Genomic DNA, 17,051 nt, shown 5'->3' with positions numbered 1-17,051 from the left:
TCAGCAGTACCTTTGCCATCAGAGCCAGATCTATTCTGTTGTCCAGATGAGGTGCAGTGCAGGTTCTTGTAAGTGATGTAACAAATGAGTGGAAGACCCACGTTAATGACGTCAGAGCTAGTTCTACTGAATGCACTATGTGCTGGGAACTTGGAGGACATCACCCTTGTACCCACTGTGCCTCAAATCAGATGAGGGGCACAGCCAGCTCCCCTGTGCTCTTGCCCTCTGGGCTGGCTCACCTGTGCCCCCACAACCATGGTCATCTCTGCTGTGCTGTTTAGGGCTTGCTCTCCTGAATGTTGCAGCTGGTGAGGGGCAGGACAAGGTTCCCTAAGATTGTAACCCTGTGGCTAGCTTTTCTAACTGCTGGAGATCGTGAAGGGCAAGAGGGGTGGCACCCATGCCGCCCCATGGTAGATGAGTATTAGGATGAGTTCTGCCATCCCCATGTTCTAAGACCCTCCATCACAATGGTTATATTTACTGTCCTGCCTGGGTAAACTGCAGGAACTGTTCTCCAGAGTTCTGCTAGCAGTGAGAGATGGGCAGCCATATATAATAGCAGTGAGTGCTGTTCTATAGCACAGTCCAGTTAAGGATATGGCCAGTTATCTGGATGTCCACCTTGTCCCTGTTAACAGATCCAACCAGGAATATTCCAATGTTCTCAAGTAGTATTGTGTCAAAGACATTGACACAGACCACTACCTGCTACATAGTTATGGACTCAAACATGGCCCTAGAAACAACTGGGGCTGGCACCCCACCATAGCCTCAGGTTGTGGTGCTTGCCACTAAGAATCATCTGCTATTCTTTACTCTTGAGTCTCCAGTTGCATCTCTATTCATAATGCTCAAGCTTTTCCACCCATTTCTTACACATCTAAACACTCTGTAACTACTCATTCTAATGTTTTTTGCTGGCTATGTAATTGGCAGTCCCACAGGTGGTATATGCCATCTATGCTGCATAACATAGAAGAGAGCAGGTAACTATATCCCAGCTGTGCCATAAACTGGTAGGCATGTCTGTGGATGGCATGGCGGTTTATAAGTCTCCATGTTCCTCTGCATGTGCTGTGATTCCTGGATTTGATTTGATTTGATTTGATTTTTATGATTCCTATGTATAAGATTTCTTTTGCTACAGAGCCAGGCATCAAGTGAGGATAAAGACAGGACTGCCATCTGCTCTGTCCCTGATTGATATAAAGACAACACCATCAACAATGTGTATTTGTGTCCATTGTCAGAGGAGAAGACAGTGTGCTTTTAAGGAAAAGGAAAATGCTGGTACACAAACAGGAGATGGCATAATTTATACATAAAAATATTTAAAATGTTTAAGCCTATGGCAATTGAGGAAGCTTCTTACTACCTATGAAACAGACTAGTGACTCCAGAAACAGTATCAGATGTGTGGCCACTTGATATACTATTAAGAAATCAGTGTAACTGAATAGGGAAAACAACTTTTTGTAAATGACTTAGATATATCAGGACAGGTACACAAAAAATAAGTGTATTATGTATACCACACACAATTTAATTTACAAAAAAAATGTTGTTTCTGTATATTTGAAAAATCCCCGATTTATTAACTATAAGGAATAATTGATAACTTGGAATTTATAATTCCAAACATGGTGTTGGTCTAGGTAGTCTTAATAATTTCCAAGTAATAGAAGCTATTGCTATTGTTCTCAGTCATCTCACAGTAGTTAAAGATAATTCTCTATCATTGAAGAAACCACAGAATCAGAGCATGGAAGATTTAATGTATTTAATATGAAAGCCTTGTTCTTATGCTCTAGCTTTCTTAGCACCAGATAGTATTTTATAAGCTCCCAATGGAGGGAAGCAAATCAGATATAATTTCTGTTAACTGTATTATTGACCATCATAAATATATATTTCCCAAGGTGCAATAGTGGCACTGACATCTGACAGCATCTACCAGCTAATAATTGGACAACTGGTCAACTAAATAAGAAAATAGTACCTAGTCCAAGAAACCTATATAACTTCACATAACTAGGAAGGTAATGGGTTTGAGAAAGAACTAACTATCATCATTTTACTAGACTAGTTCCATTCTTTACTGCATTGTACAACATATCCTTATTCCTAGAGAAAGGTAGTCAACACAACTCATCACATCTTCACTTTACAAAAAACAGAAACTGTGAGAAAAAAACCACAGCTAGTCATATTACAAACCAATAGATTGTGTGGACATCAACAAAACAACTCCTGCAACTAAGCTCAAGCAATACTGTAAAAACTAAATGGCATATAAAGATAATAAGACCAGGAAACTGAATCTCTACTGTGAGATTGTTTCTACTAGAAATGATAGGGAAGCTAAAACCATGGTACTTCAATCATATGGCTATCTAACCATTACCTGAATAATTATAACACAAATATGCATTCTCACATGGAAGGCAGAAAACACACAGGGTCTCCATCCATAGACAAAGACACCCATAGACACAGACACCCAGTGACTGGCAACAGGCAACTATCTTTCAGTAGTTGTCCAAGTCAAATGGTCAGCCCAGAAGTCATATAAACACAAGTCACATTAAACAACCTCAGCATTTTAATTTATGTATTTATGCATCTCTCTCTCTCTCTCTCTCTCTCTCTCTGTGTGTGTGTGTGTGTGTGTGTGTGTGTGTGTGTGTGTGTAACAGCAATGGTCACAATTATTATAAATTATCAATTTTAAAGGAATTTTGAGGCAGGGTAGAAGATAAAGTTAAGTAATATCAAAAGCATGGAAGAAATAAATGGAAATGAAGGGTGGGCTGTGATTATATTTTATATAAGTATTAGCAAACAAGATATATATTCTCAGTTCTTAAATGAATAAAATTGGAAAGCAATGATACACTCCATCTTTTTTCCATAAAAAATTCCAAGGATTGGATAGTTAGGTCATACTTGTGTGATATTTCTAAATATTACTTATATTAAGTAAAACAACTCCAATTAAACTTACAATACATGGCACTATATAAGACATGACTTAGCAAAACTTCTGAGACACAACTCAAAAGTACTTGGAAAGGAATATATAACTTTTAACTATGGAAGAATAGAGAAAACACAGTGATTAAATTATTTAAATATTATGTTAGAAGTCAGAAGAAAAAAAGAAACACAAGCAAGAAGAGAGAGAAATTGCAGTTTTGGGAAGGTTGTAAAATATGTGCATTTCTCTGGGCATGGTTGATTAACAGTTGCGTTTTTCACTGCACCTCGGGTCTTTGTACGTCAAGAAGCATATGTATGTACTACAAGAGGCATGTCAATGTAAGAATTAATTCTAGAAAAGAATATCAAAGAATTAGCTGTAGTAGAGTCAGTCTCCCTTGTGAAGTTTGTTAGCTAGGCAATTCTTTTTAATAGCCTTTAGATATAACAATGACACTATGATTCATAAATAAAATAGTTTTAAAAAGATAATTTAATATTTGTCCATGTAAATTTCTTTACTTCATTATCTTGTCACTGAATTCTATATATAATATAAAAAGAACAGAGTTGAGTACAGAACAGTATTAGATGATGCATATATTATAAATATTGAATTCATCATGGGAATTATTCTCTTTAGTTGCTTATAGCATTTTAAGGAAGATTAGTTTTCTCTTATTTCACAATTTTTAAGGTTAAGAATAGTAATAAAATGTCAAGAAATGTAAAATTGTCTCTAGACTCCATTTAAAATAAACCCAATGTCTTTGTGTTTCTTTCTCTTCTTTTATTAAACTTGTGACTTTTATATTTCATAATTATTTTTAACTTTTCACAATTTCTCATTATGGCATTTCACTCTCTCTCTTTTCAGTTGAGGAAAAGAGCAGAACATTGAACAATTTGACAGTATCACTATAAAAGTGCCAAGATAGGTTTTAAATCCTGGTCAAAGGCATTTGCACTTGAAGCCTGTTCTTTCTGTAATCTTCTTGTTACAAACAGACATGGTGAAGTTCAGAGTATCTCTTTTTTTCAAATTATTGAGGAAATTCAGGATAATCAAAAATAAAAATAAGATAATAAACAATAAGAATGAGTATGGCTAGGTCTGCATTCTGAAATCTACCAGGCTGATGTACTAGAATGTTTCGACTCTTGCGCATGCCCACTCATGTTAGCAATCACTGTCAATCAATATTGAATTGGATGATGAGCAGACTTGATTGACTCCTGAGTCAGTGACTCATTGCCAGCTTGGACTATCAAGAGAGAAGAAAAGTTCTTTTATTTTTAAGACGGTTATGGTCGAGGACATACTGGAGAGGTAAGTTCTGATTCTTCTAGCCTCATGCTCCTAGAAATAAGAACCAAACACAAAATACATATACAAATATCTTGGCCATATAGCAAGCATATAGAATCATAACTTAGGATAGCTCACTCATTTTAATCTACATTCTGCTACGTGGTTGGTTCCATGTGCTCAGGTACCTTTATGCAAGCAAGGGAAGGGAGAGAGGAGATGGGAGTGGGGGCAATGGAGATAACATTTGAAATGTAAATATAGAGAATATCCAATATTTTCTAAAAAGCCTATGGATTAGGCTTAGGAAGCTGAGACATCTAAGAGGCATAAAGAATTCTGGGATATAACCAGGCACAGGAAGATCTGCCACAGAAGATGTGAGGGGAAAGATGCATGATACCTGAGCATATGAAAACCCAATGTCTTAAGTGATATACAGAAAAACCTAAAAAATAATTAAGTTTGTTATACTTGTCTATTCAATATTTTACAGAGATTCCTGTTGTTTGCTTTAGTATTTAATTTTCGAGCACAACATACAGAACTATATTCGTGATTATGAACTTACCTTTACATAATTCAATACAAATTAAGAAAAATGCAGGGATCATATGGCACTTAAGCTAAGTCACATTTTTGTATGTTGTTTACATTAGTGAAAGTCATTTTCATTCAATATTCCCACGATATTATACTATAGAAACATTGGGAATATTTTTATGATATGGTATATTTGTAATGATACACTGCCCTCTTTTGATCAATTATAGTTAAATTTTAGGAATGTAGGGTATTCTGTGTATATCTATAAATATGTGCTGAACAAATTTTACAAAGTAAAACAAGAAACATCTCTTTTGTTCCTTTTGTTTTACCTAAGGATAACGATTAATGACTCTGAATTCATTATCTCTAAGAATCTTGTCATAAGTATGTTCGTAACATGCCTATCGTGATTATTTTTGATTGTTTAAAAACATAAATATTAAGCAAATATTTTCATATGTAAGATAAAATCAGAGAGGAATCAATAATAGTAACAAAAATAAAGCACCCAAAGTTCTTTGAAGAATATGTATAATTTATTGGTTATGATTATTTGGCTATTTTGTTATCATTCATATCCATGAGTGGTATTTTTCTTAACAAATCTATGCCCAGCATTTAGCAAATAATGCCTATGCAATAAAACTCACAGTATGAAGCAGAAAGTGGATTCAAGTGTATGACATACTCTTCTTGACTAATGAGTCTCTGAAATTTACTACCTGAATTTCAGAATTTATTAATGTTTTCTCTTGAATGTCTGTTGACATTCTTGAATTAAAATAATAATTAAATATTTATAAATGCTATAAGAAATAATTTTCATTGATTAAGACTAAGAATCATTAATGAATCTGTAACCCCATTATTTCTAATTCATATTCTACTTATGTAAGTTGACTTAATTTGACTATTATTCATCTATAATCAAAAAGCATACTCCTTCAAAAGAGTAGAGAACAACATTTTATCTTCCTTACCCCTTTGTACTCACTTATAATACAATGGCATATACTCTCATCACTTGAAATGGCAAGTATAAAAGAATATAAGTATATAGTTTAGTTTTTCTCTATATATGTCACATAATGATGTCATGGTTATTCATGCAATACATCTACTACTCCAAAAATGCAAAACAAATCAGTACATCTTTTGGCAGCAAACTAACTAATGATAAAGTTAGCTATTATCTTTTTCATAGTCTTTGTAATTCAATGGGTATATATAATTATTCATATATTACATATTTTAATATTCAATGAATTATCATTACTCATTGAAAAGTATAATGAACCTGTTTTTAATCAGTAGTGTATTCAGTAGAATTAAAAGTGGGTTTGGTTTATCTCATTATACATGTGTGCAGTGAAATAAAAAATATGGAGTATTGATGGAGTTTGTAACACAATAAGGAAGAAAACTGCAAACATGCCAGTGCAGAGATCTGCCCGTGATAATAGGTAAACTAAGAACTGAGGTTCCAACTGGGCCATTTTCTATTTCCATAATAGCAGAAGACCAAGCTTAGTATGCTTTATTCGTAATTATCCATACATCCAATACATGTATAGCAGACTAAATTGCAAACAATCCAATAAGAATCCAAAAGACCTAATGCCTATTACTAAAGCCATGACATGTTAAAGGCAATAATAAGAGTTATTTCATAAGATTACAGTCTTAAATGATGATTTAAATGATTTCCAACAGCAAAGTTAAAATCCCATTCCATTCATGGACCCTCAAGAGTCTTCTGGTCCTGTATCTCATATGGAGGTAGTCCTTGTCTGTTTCTTAGATTTTAATTTAAAAATCTATGGCTGTACAGATATATACTTAGAAGGTGATACATGTTTTTGTGCCCATTAAAAAATAATATGTTCTATTACCTCATGCACTATAAGAAAAACATTAGGGCAGAAATAATTAGTTTATTTTGTGGAGGTTGCTCCTGATAAATTGCCAATGCACCAGTGGATGACCCCAAACTCATATGGGCAGGTATGATTAGACAGACTGTGCTTTAGAAAGAATACACACTAGGAAAAATAAGGAATGTAAGTGTTAAGGATGTTTGAGGTTTTTGTGAAAATAACTGGATGTTAATATGGTCAAACATTTTGCATACACACACACACATACACACACACATATTTCTATAATAAAATATTAAAAAAAAACAGTTCATTGTTCTTAGGTACCCATGTCATTTAGATGGCAAGATTTTCATGCTGAAGACACCATATGGGCTAAATTCAGAACAAAGGGAAATCAGGCTGAACTGAACAAAATGGACTTCCCTCTGGGTAACATTGTTTTTGTGAAGAAGGCTTCTATTCAGGCTGTTAGAGGTATAGAGTCATCAGCTGTATTTTTATGTTTTGTACTCTGCTTGGTGTGATTCCTACCTGCCAGATACGATGTGCTCAATGCTGTAAAAGTGACGAGTTCTAAGTTAGCAATGACTTCTCCATTGGGTTTGAACCCTGCTTCACAAGAAACAAAACAAACACACAACATGGGCTTTCTATTGTACACCTTGTCAAATACCTATGCCTAAAGAGACCACAGGTCTTACAGCAAAATAAACTGTAAATGTAGGTCAGACTGGCTCCTAAATACACTTATACACATAAACCAGCAGACCACTATTGATAATCAGAGACACATATTTGGTTAAAGTGAAGAGAATTTGGTGAATTTGAGAGCCTAAATTTAAATCAAGTTAATGGAGATATGAAAGTAAGTTTCTTATCAAATTCTAAGATACTTATAATCAATTGCTGAATTCTTGGTTAGACCCTGTATTATGGAATACGTCCATTAAATGTATTATTGGAAGCCAGAAAAGAAGTTTTTCTTTCCTGTTTAGCCATCATCTATGCACTATAGAAGGTTTCCTTTTATAACCCCGACACATAGAATTTTTAAAACTTTAATTCAAGTTCATAAGACAATTTAAACATAAAAATTACTATAACTTTGAGAAAGGAAAAATGTTGTGTATACTCTGGGGTAAATAAATAGCCCAAGAAATGTAATGATTATGTCTATGATTAGTTCTGTGTTTCTCAATAACCTGCATTTTTTCATAAAGTACATGGTTCTCTACTGAGGAAAAAGATTTATTTTCAAGAAAGTAGTTTGATCTCTTCATTGCATGTACTGTTCTTTTAAATGAATATATCTCCCCTTTTATCTTACTTCTCCAAACTTCCTCTGGGAGGAGACCACATTAGTGTCTCAGTAACTTAGGGGAAGGATTTAAGTTCTATTTTATTCCTTGGGTTTCTTAAAAATTCACATTGAGAACTCTGATATGACATTGCTTTCTAAGGAAAAAATTGTCAAAACATAGAGTTTAACAGAGGCTATGCTGTTCCTACCTGTGGGAAATCAAACTAAATGACAGAAATAATCTCAGATACTATGGTGTCCCTTCATGACACAGAATGAAGATGTAGAAACAATAAGAACATGGTTTATGTGGCACTGACATTGTTAGAGCAGTAGACAAAATTTTCTTCTGCTTGGATAATATATTATAAAGCAGTTGTACTTGTCATTTATTAACAAGTTAAACACAATGCAGAAAAAAAATGCCAGAAAGGATATGGGCATTGAGGAACTGTTCTCAGAATGCTAGGATTCAAAACAAGTGGCTTTAGTTAAGAGAAATACACAGCTGCAAATGCAATGGACAACTCAATTCTGTAAATTAGTGAGACTGTCATAAAATAGTGATGTTCTCCAAATCCCTTGGGTATCAGAAGAATTGATTATTTCATACATTACTGTAACTTTCTTGAATGTATCCAAATATTACAGTGTTGCTTATCTAGATTTCTCTGTTCAATTGCTAATGGGAAATAAGGACTACATTAATACTAAATGAATATACTCCTAAACCAATGACAAGTTCTTATTTTGAAATCATGCTTGGAACCACAAGCATGATTCCAGAACCACTTCAAAAGTGGTTCACAAGTAGAATTAAGGCACATGTCACCATTTCTACATCACCAGAGAGAATACAAAGAGCTTTTCTCCCCTGGAGGACAAAACTACATTTTTATCTCTTTCTTCCTATTTCTGTAACAAGTTGATGATCTCAGAAAAACTATAGTTATTTCAAATGTATTAAGATTTTATTATATTTTGTGAGATATTAAGGCATTTTGTGTTTTCAGAAAAGAAGTATTATGTTTCTTTTATATAGAAAGATTAAGGCACATATATTAAGCAGCTATTAACAATTAATTCTGTAAGTAGACATGCTTAGAAAAATTCTAAACACTCTTACCATTGAGAATTTACAATAGAAGAAAGAAAGAATTAGTAAAATCTACATATTAAATTATCTAAGAATTAATAAAATATCAGACCCTTTGTCCATAATTTTCCTTTCACCTTTATATCCATTTCCTCAGAGATACAGAAATTTTTGTCTTCAAGAACTCAGAAAAAATTAGGTATTTTATTTCTGTGATTATGTACCTCTGACATCAGAATATTCCTTACTGAACTCTAAGAAAACAAAATGCTAGAAGGAACATTTATATTGTACAGACATCATTAAACGGTTTGGTTTATCTTCCCAAAAAACCTAGTAGCTTTTTGATAATCCTTAATCACAAGGTTACAATTACAAAGAAAGTTGTAGGACCAAGAAAATCCTAAGATACTTCTCAACAAAGTTATAATGCAATGTTGGCGAACTCAGTAAAAAGACAACACCTGAGTTCATCATCTGTAAATTTTATGAGATATTAATTCTTCAGAAGTAGATGCATAAATGACCCAGGACATCAAATTGGGGCTTCTGTGAAAACAATGCAAAACCAAACACTTAATGATCATAAAACAATACCAAGAAACTGAAGCAAGCCAATGATTTCAAATCATAAATAGGTGTTCTTCAAATTGTTAGAAAACAAATCCCAAGTCCTGTTGAAAATAATATTATTTTCCTCCCTTCTTCCCTCCTTTCCTCATCCCAGTTTTACTTTACCTTTATTTTGCTTCTTGTATTTTTTACTTTATATATTTTTACTCTTTTTGTAATCATTGATTAAAATATTCCCATTACAAGTCATCTTGAGATTTTTAATAGATTCTCTGTATTATCTAAATTTTAAGAACAGTTATCATTAGCAATTAATGACAACATCTTCTACACAGTGTTTATTTCATCAAATAATATAGTAGGGGATAATAAATCATGTTATTTCTATTTATAACATATTACATGTGTTAATGTACTAATGTCTTGGTTCTTTTGATGACAAAATCTTTCTAATCTACTGCTCAAAACAAATAGAAAAAGAACCAACAATGATAACCTTTTAATCAGAAAAAATATAAATTATCCACTCTTCCATTTTTCGCTGATTAAATGAATGAACTTACTCTTGAATGATATGACTATAGTTAAGAATGTAACTCAGTCTATCTAAGCTACAGAATTTACTAATTTTGCAAATATATTTTATTCTGCTTAATCCTCCAAAAATGAAATTTAGTTGCTTTACTTCTTTTAACTTGAAAACATGAAATCTGTTTCTATTTACTTCTCACTAATATGCATGTTTCTTGAGACTCTCCATCTAAGATTATCTGCATAACACATGTCATTAATCTCCAAGGCTACACATTCTAAGATTTACTTTCAAAACTGTGAATAACTTTGATTAGAAGAGCACTATAAATACAGAAATTATTTGTTTGTTTATGTGAATCAGTGCAGTGATTTCAGTTTGGGGATTGCAAACACAGAAAAGACTGTATGAAATATGTCACTAACTGTGGCAGGAGCTAGAATTAATTTATCCTTTGTGCTATGGTGAAGGCACAAAAGTGTCAACTCCTAGGCAAAGGATGTGATGGATAATTACATCGCTCTTTATTTCTTGTTGCCTGGCTATGGTAGCATCTGAAGCATTGTTAGCATATTGCAGTAGTTAGAGATAAAATAACTAAACAAGGTGAAAAGATTATTGTACTACCTTATAAAATGTTGAAAATTCATCTTCATCTATAGAACTTGATCTTTCAGAGTAGTAAATTAGGGTTTCTGCTTACATTTTATCACTACCTGATTATACTACATTTTTATTTTTCGCATATAGTCATGATGTTATTGTTCCAGTGTTTTACAAAGCATCTATCCATTCATCTATTTATCCATCCATCTATGTATCCATCTATCTATCTATCATCTATCTATCCATCTATCTATCCATCTATCTATCCATCCATCTATCTATCTATCTATTATCTTTCTATCTATCTATCTATCCATCCATCCATCCATCCATCCATCCATCCATCCATCCATCCATCTATCTATCTATCTATCTATCTATCTATCTATCTATCTATCTATCTATCTATCTATCTATCTATTTTTCTATTTTATCTATAACTATATAGTTTATTTTCCTATTTTTTTTCAGTGATATATGTCTTACTATGTTACTCAGTCTAGCCTGCATTCCAGACTATTCTTGATTATACTTAACCTCCCTCCATCTCCTTACTGCTGGAATCACTCATGTGCTATATCCCATCTGGTTTCCATCCAGAATATTCATAGCTCTCTGTCATTATCCTTTCATCAAAATGTCACTGCAATAATAAAGTAACCAAAGCTCAAGAAAACCAGCAGTTACACGTATTATAAGGAACAGGTAATTCATTATCCATATAGTGTAAATGTCTCTAAATCAACTGGATCATATTTCAAATATGATGAAGTAATTAAGAAGCAGGGTGAGAGAATAAAACACAAATGGACAAGGCTTGACTACTATATTATATTGAAATCTGATGCAGTCTTCGATTTCAGAAGTCACATGAGAACATGTGAGATACACTCTTACAAACATATACACACATATTAATAAAAGTTGTATATTAAAATTTATATAAAATTATTTTGAAGTTAAGTTCATAATATAATCTTATTGTGAATTTCCATCTAGATATGAAGTAGTAAGTTTAAGTGTTTTGATAATATTATAAACTCAGCTGCTAAAAATCAGAAATATTTGCTTTGGGACAGACAAATGCAGAAATATCAAAAGAAACCCAAAAATCAGAATATGTAATATGGAAGTTAATTATTTATAAGGTTAAAAAAAATCCCCAGACAATGCATTATGAGATTTTATATTAAAAAAGTCAAAAAGGATCATTGAATTTGTTCTTTGTTAGATATCCACTGCTGGCCATGGTACCTGGCCTCCGTGGTTTCTATACCCTTGGGAAAGTGTAGGAGAGATGAGTCAGGGTATTCTGACTGTCAGCCCATACTAGTGCACACATGCACAACAGGTATTCCCACATTTGGCAACCTTGAAATCTGTCCAGCTTCTGGAGACAAATGGCTACAGAATGTATGATCAGAACAACTAATCAGATGGTGCCAGCTACAGGGAACAAGATAATGTGGACTAATGGGGCACAGGAAAAGGGTATAAAGGTGCACCCTGATCCCACAATAAATGTCTGCTTCTTCATCTTACATCTCATCACTCTCACAGAGTCTGTGTCATTGATTTGGTACCTTCTTACCCACTTCCCTCAAAGACCATCCAGAGGGCTAAGGCAACATGAATAAGTTTTGTGTTAGCTATATACAGCTGGTATGGGACCTGGACTGGTTTGTAAGCCCAGTGAGAAACCACTGGAGAGAATGAATTTTCACTTTAAAGTGGATAGAAATAAGAGATATCATCTGAGCTATGGAAATGTGTGTGTACCTAGCTGTACTGTCAGCACTGGAACCTGTGAGGGCATTCTGCATGCCGCCATAATTTCTGTGTAAACAGATGTGCATCTTACAGTACTTTGGGAAGGCCTGATTTCCTAGTTATTTTACATTTCATCTGGCTCTTAAACTTTTCACTTTCTCTTTCTCAGAGATTCATGTGCACTGAAAGGTGAGAATTGATGGTAATATCCTACTTAGGATTAGTATTCTAAGATATATAAATGTGTGTGAGTTTGTGTGTGTGTGTGTGTGTGTGTGTGTGTGTGTGTGTGTGTGTGTGTGTGTGTGTGTGTGTATTGTTCAGCTTGGGCCAACATCCATATTTATTTTGATCCACTGGGGTAGGAAGCCTCTCCAATAATATCTGAGGAAGAAAGTGATTTATGTGTACAACCATGTTATTAGGAGTCAATTTTGTTGTTGCAGAAACAACCCCTGCTGGTCATCTTTCTTCACTAAATAAAGACTCCAGTTGAAAGAAAAAAAAAGTTTCATCTAACTGAACTGTTGGTCAAAAATTTAATGGAAATCACTGAACAAACCAAACAATTGTCAAGGTGACTGGTAGCTCTCCAGTAAGTGATGGTAAGGCTCTATTTCTGACGACAACCTCTACACAACACATTGAACATGTTTATGCTGATGCCGATCTAGAACCTTCATTCCATACTGACTTATAATAAGGATACTAGAAGGTACTTCATGCTACCACAGAAAAAAGGAAATGTGAACCCAACTACAATCCCTTCCCTCCATGCAGTGAAGTGTAGACCCATCTACATGAAGACTGAATGAAATAATGGCAGAGAACCTGAGGAACTAATCAGCAATATCTGACAGGGTTTAAGAACGACTCCAAGAGATGCAACACCACAGCTTTGATGTCCAAGAACCCAAGACTAGATAGATAAAGACACATAGAAATATTCATATTTATATTATTATATCTATCATCTAGAATATTCTATACCAAACAACAGTTAAAACTGCTGAATGGGGATGATTCCTAATCTAACAATTAATGTTTCACTTTATTTTATGTACATTATTGCCAAAAAAACAAAAATATGAATTAGAAACCTTCAAGAAGACAGCCAAGTCTCAAAATTTAATTTATGTTTAGCTTTTCTGAGATGATTATTTTTGAACATTTTAAGTAAATTACTGAATTATATTCCACTACGATGTGAATGATATTCTTTTTTTAGCCTTACAGATTTTCTTATTTATACATTTTAGAAACTGGTTAATCTATAAAAGTTGGCTAGACCTTCCTCAAGCTACCAGATAAGATTAAATATACTAACATATCTAAAACACTTACAGCAGTGTTTTCCCCCATAATGACCATTCAGTGCATATTAACCATTATTAGAATTATCCACTCATTTGTAACTTAACATGTACCAAGTCCTTAATAGAATAGAGACAGTTCTTCCTTCATTTTCTTTCACCATCATGCATATACTTCTATTACAACATTATCAAAATGGCACCATAGTCAGAGGTTATTTTAAAGTCTGAGATATTCATTGCTTCACTTCTTAAATTGTCTGGCCTTTTATTTCTCCTCTGGGTTAACAGTTAATGAAGATTCCCAGCAGAGTGTTAAGGTAGCAATTACAGCAGAATTTTTGAACTGCAAAAGCTCAGTTGAAAAGCAAATTCTATCTTAATCAAAGCCCCTTTGGGAAAGTGAAGGCAAAGTCTCACATAACTGCTGCAGAGGTTGGCCGTCTGTGAAGCAAAGACCTAATTTTGTTGCTTTTACTGCCTAACAGTTTCTGTTCTCAGGAATCTTCAATATACTATATTATTTTATGAAAAATATGATTATATAATCAAATTTATATAGTAAGTAGCATTAAATAATATATAATTTAGAAACTTCACATACCTTTGCTCTTAGGCTTGGGAAGATTTGCTCTTGAGATATACCTATTCAAACATCAAATATAGTCTTATATTTCTTTGTTTTTTTCATTTTTATTGGATATTCTCTGTATTTACATTTCAAATGTTATACCCTTTCCCCCACCAGAACAAGTACGATTATGGTAATAATTTTAAAAACATGGTAAAATGCAGAGAGCCAGTAAAATATAGTGCATGTCATCTACTCTTAATAGCATGTCTCAATTTTTTTAGTTATTTTATTTTATTTATTCACTTTACATCTCCATCACAGCACCCCACCTCTCTCCTCTCCTCCAGGTTCCACCCTTGCAAATGTCTCCCTTCATTAACCCCTTTCCTTCTCCCTTTATTTCTCCTCAGTGAAGAGAAAGCACCCTTGCTCCGGTTTCACCCACCCAAATCTGAAACAACAAATCCCATCAGGACTAAGTGCATTCTCCTCCACTGAGGCCTATTCTGAGAGGCCAGCTAAGAGAAGAGAGTCCAGTGGCATTCAGCAGGTTCATAGACAGTCCACACTCCAGTTGTTAGGTGGCACACATGAAACCACGCTGCATGTATTCCACAAAAGTGTAGGAGCACCTCATGCATGCTTTTGGCTGGTGGTTCAGATTCTCGAAGCCCATATGAACCCAGATTAGTTGACTTTGTACGTGTCTTAGTCAGGGTTTCTATTCCTGCACAAAATATTATGACCAAGAAGCAATTTGGGGAGGGAAGGGTTTATTCAGCTTACAATTCCATATGCTGTTTATCGCCAAAGGAAGCCAGGACTGAAACCCAAACTGGTCAGGAATCAGGAGCTGACGCAGGGGCCGTGAACGGATGCTAATTACTGGTTTGCCTCCCCTGGCTTGCTCAGCTTGCTTTCTTATAGAACCTAAGAGTACCAGGGCAGGGATGGCACCACCCACAATAGGCTGGGCCCTCCCCTCTTGATCACTAGTTGAGAAAATATCTTACAGCTGCATCTCATGGAGGCTTTTCCTCAACTGAGGCTCCTTTCCCTGTGATAACTCCAGCTTGTGTTAAGTTGACACAAGACTAGCAAGTACAGTAGGTATACCTGTGGTGTCCTGCATTATCAATTCTTTTCCTAACTCTTCCGCAAGACTCCCTCAAGTTCACCTGATATTTGTCTGTGGGTTTCTGCATTAGGTAAAGCCTCTTGGAAAATATTTATGCTAGGTTCCTGGCTGCAAGCATCACAGAGTATTATTAAGAATATCAGCTGTTGGTTCTCTTTCGTGAGGTAAAACTCATAGTGGGCCACTCATTACATGGCTGCTCCCTTAGTCTCTGCTCCACCTTTATTCCAATATATCTTGTAGGCAGAACAAATTCTGGGTGAAATATTTTGTGGGTGAATTGATGCTCCCCTCCTTCCTACTGGAATTCCTGCCTGGCTATAGGAAATGTCTGCTTGAATCTCCACATCCTTAGTGGCTAGGAGTATCAGCAAAGACCACCTCCTGAGCCTTCCAGGAACATCCCAACTCCCACCTCTCAGGCTCTCAGTAGAGTCCCAGAGATGCTCACTACCAATTTCTATTCTCTCTTCCAGAATTCTCACACTCCCATTCCAGTTCTCTTCCTCACCTATTCTCTCTCACTATCCACTCCTAATGCCTATCTTATTTCCCCTTCTTAGTAAGACTGAAAACTCCTTCATTGTGCCCTCCTTATTACTTAGTTTCTTTTAACCTGTGGACTATTGCATAGTTATACTGTACTTTATGACAAATGTCTATTTACAAATCAGTACATGCAACATGTAAGAACTGGGTTTGTGTTACTACACTAAGGATGATATTTTACTTGTATTGAATGTGAGAAAGGATTTCTCTGTGTAGCCTTCTCTTCCCTTAAACTTACTCTGTGTATCGTGCTGACCTCTGTCTCCAAAGTGCTGCAATTAAAGGCATGTCCCATCACCTTAAAAAGTCACTTGTAATATCAAATATTTTATAAAATCTTAATAACTCCTAAAATCCAAATGTTGGAATAATATCAATAAAGTATCATCCATAAATAAAATCTTTGTAGAGCACTTTTTGCAGTTCATAATAATCAGTGCTTCTCAGATTTCTTTTTTCTTCAAGAAGATAAATAATCTGAGAAAAGAATTAATGGTTCACCTGAGAGATGGCTCAGTCATTAAGAGCAATCACTGACTGCTCTTCCAGTAGTCCTGAGTTAAATTTCCATAGTCCATATGGTGGCTCCAAACCATCTATAATGATCTGGTCCCCTTTTCTGGCACATAGGCCATATATGTATATAAGGTTATATACAATAAAAAAATAAATAAATAAATAAATAAATAAATAAATAAATAGATAATTCTATAAGAAGTTAAATGTACTTAATGTCACAGCTATATGCTTTTTAAAAGAAATATTTTATAAGTGATTTTATGTAAAATTAAACATTGCATACACATATTAATAGAGTTATATGTTATTTAATTTAATTTATATCAGAAATTCATGGGGTACAAAACAGTTTCTAGAA

The sequence above is a fragment of the Micromys minutus genome (assembly GCF_963924665.1).
Source record: "Micromys minutus genome assembly, chromosome: 7".
Taxonomy (NCBI): domain Eukaryota; kingdom Metazoa; phylum Chordata; class Mammalia; order Rodentia; family Muridae; genus Micromys; species Micromys minutus.
This window is presented reverse-complemented; position numbering follows the sequence as displayed.